Source organism: Acanthopagrus latus, chromosome 11 (assembly GCF_904848185.1).
Source record: "Acanthopagrus latus isolate v.2019 chromosome 11, fAcaLat1.1, whole genome shotgun sequence".
Lineage (NCBI taxonomy): Eukaryota > Metazoa > Chordata > Actinopteri > Spariformes > Sparidae > Acanthopagrus > Acanthopagrus latus.
This window is the reverse complement of record NC_051049.1, coordinates 30,879,339-30,882,635: the sequence shown is the minus strand read 5'-3', so window position 1 is coordinate 30,882,635 and position 3,297 is coordinate 30,879,339.

The window sequence follows — 3,297 nt, the reverse complement described above, 5'->3', positions numbered from 1 at the left end:
AGCAGATTCATCTTCATTCAAGCCAAAAATGCTTTCTCAGCTTAGATTTTGCTCAAAATGTATGAATTTGACCTAAACATGATGTGGAAACATGGTTTCACTTGTTTCATCACTCATTTCAGTCAGACGTCTTTACTTGCCAAGGCACGCGTTTCAGGGCGCTGGGAGCTTGTTTTAGGGAGTTAGAGCAGATTCATCTTCATTCAAGCCAAAAATGCTTTCTCAGCTTAGATTTTGCTCAAAAAGTATGAATTTGACCTAAACATGATGTGGAAACATGGTTTCACTTGTTTCTTCATTGTTTTCATTAAGACGTGTTTTCTTGCCAAATCACGCGATTTAGAGCGCTGGGAGCTTGCTTTAGGGAGTTAGAGCAGATTCATCTTCATTCAAGCCAAAAATGCTTTCTCAGCTTAGATTTTGCTCAAAATGTATGAATTTGACCTAAACATGATGTGGAAACATGGTTCACTTGTTTCATCACTCATTTCAGTCAGACGTCTTTACTTGCCAAATCAAGCGTTTCAGGGCGCTGGGAGCTTGTTTTAGGGAGTTAGAGCAGATTCATCTTCATTCAAGCCAAAAATGCTTTCTCAGCTTAGATTTTGCTCAAAATGTATGAATTTGACCTAAACATGATGTGGAAACATGGTTTCACTTGTTTCATCACTCATTTCAGTCAGACGTCTTTACTTGCCAAATCAAGCGTTTCAGGGCGCTGGGAGCTTGTTTTAGGCAGTTAGAGCAGATTCATCTTCATTCAAGCCAAAAATGCTTTCTCAGCTTAGATTTTGCTCAAAATGTATGAATTTGACCTAAACATGATGTGGAAACATGGTTTCACTTGTTTCATCACTCATTTCAGTCAGACGTCTTTACTTGCCAAGGCACGCGTTTCAGGGCGCTGGGAGCTTGTTTTAGGGAGTTAGAGCAGATTCATCTTCATTCAAGCCAAAAATGCTTTCTCAGCTTAGATTTTGCTCAAAAAGTATGAATTTGACCTAAACATGATGTGGAAACATGGTTTCACTTGTTTCTTCATTGTTTTCATTAAGACGTGTTTTCTTGCCAAATCACGCGATTTAGAGCGCTGGGAGCTTGCTTTAGGGAGTTAGAGCAGATTCATCTGTATTCAAGCCAAAAATGCTTTCTCAGCTTAGATTTTGCTCAAAAAGTATGAATTTGACCTGAACATGATGTGGAAACATGGTTCCACTTGTTTCATCACTCATTTCAGTCAGACGTCTTTACTTGCCAAATCAAGCGTTTCAGGGCGCTGGGAGCTTGTTTTAGGGAGTTAGAGCAGATTCATCTTCATTCAAGCCAAAAATGCTTTCTCAGCTTAGATTTTGCTCAAAATGTATGAATTTGACCTAAACATGATGTGGAAACATGGTTTCACTATGTTTCATCACTCATTTCAGTCAGACGTCTTTACTTGCCAAATCAAGCGTTTCAGGGCGCTGGGAGCTTGTTTTAGGCAGTTAGAGCAGATTCATCTGTTTTCAAGCCAAAAATGCTTTCTCAGCTTAGATTTTGCTCAAAATGTATGAATTTGACCTAAACATGATGTGGAAACATGGTTTCACTTGTTTCATCACTCATTTCAGTCAGACGTCTTTACTTGCCAAATCACGCGTTTCAGGGCGCTGGGAGCTTGTTTTAGGGAGTTAGAGCAGATTCATCTTCATTCAAGCCAAAAATGCTTTCTCAGCTTAGATTTTGCTCAAAATGTATGAATTTGACCTAAACATGATGTGGAAACATGGTTTCACTTGTTTCATCACTCATTTCAGTCAGACGTCTTTACTTGCCAAGGCACGCGTTTCAGGGCGCTGGGAGCTTGTTTTAGGGAGTTAGAGCAGATTCATCTTCATTCAAGCCAAAAATGCTTTCTCAGCTTAGATTTTGCTCAAAAAGTATGAATTTGACCTAAACATGATGTGGAAACATGGTTTCACTTGTTTCTTCATTGTTTTCATTAAGACGTGTTTTCTTGCCAAATCACGCGATTTAGAGCGCTGGGAGCTTGCTTTAGGGAGTTAGAGCAGATTCATCTGTATTCAAGCCAAAAATGCTTTCTCAGCTTAGATTTTGCTCAAAAAGTATGAATTTGACCTGAACATGATGTGGAAACATGGTTCCACTTGTTTCATCACTCATTTCAGTCAGACGTCTTTACTTGCCAAATCAAGCGTTTCAGGGCGCTGGGAGCTTGTTTTAGGGAGTTAGAGCAGATTCATCTTCATTCAAGCCAAAAATGCTTTCTCAGCTTAGATTTTGCTCAAAATGTATGAATTTGACCTAAACATGATGTGGAAACATGGTTTCACTATGTTTCATCACTCATTTCAGTCAGACGTCTTTACTTGCCAAATCAAGCGTTTCAGGGCGCTGGGAGCTTGTTTTAGGGAGTTAGAGCAGATTCATCTTCATTCAAGCCAAAAATGCTTTCTCAGCTTAGATTTTGCTCAAAATGTATGAATTTGACCTGAACATGATGTGGAAACATGGTTTCACTTGTTTCATCACTCATTTCAGTCAGACGTCTTTACTTGCCAAATCAAGCGTTTCAGGGCGCTGGGAGCTTGTTTTAGGCAGTCAGAGCAGATTCATCTTCATTCAAGCCAAAAATGCTTTCTCAGCTTAGATTTTGCTCAAAATGTATGAATTTGACCTAAACATGATGTGGAAACATGGTTTCACTTGTTTCATCACTCATTTCAGTCAGACGTCTTTACTTGCCAAGGCACGCGTTTCAGGGCGCTGGGAGCTTGTTTTAGGGAGTTAGAGCAGATTCATCTTCATTCAAGCCAAAAATGCTTTCTCAGCTTAGATTTTGCTCAAAAAGTATGAATTTGACCTAAACATGATGTGGAAACATGGTTTCACTTGTTTCTTCATTGTTTTCATTAAGACGTGTTTTCTTGCCAAATCACGCGATTTAGAGCGCTGGGAGCTTGCTTTAGGGAGTTAGAGCAGATTCATCTGTATTCAAGCCAAAAATGCTTTCTCAGCTTAGATTTTGCTCAAAAAGTATGAATTTGACCTGAACATGATGTGGAAACATGGTTCCACTTGTTTCATCACTCATTTCAGTCAGACGTCTTTACTTGCCAAATCAAGCGTTTCAGGGCGCTGGGAGCTTGTTTTAGGGAGTTAGAGCAGATTCATCTTCATTCAAGCCAAAAATGCTTTCTCAGCTTAGATTTTGCTCAAAATGTATGAATTTGACCTAAACATGATGTGGAAACATGGTTTCACTATGTTTCATCACTCATTTCAGTCAGACGTCTT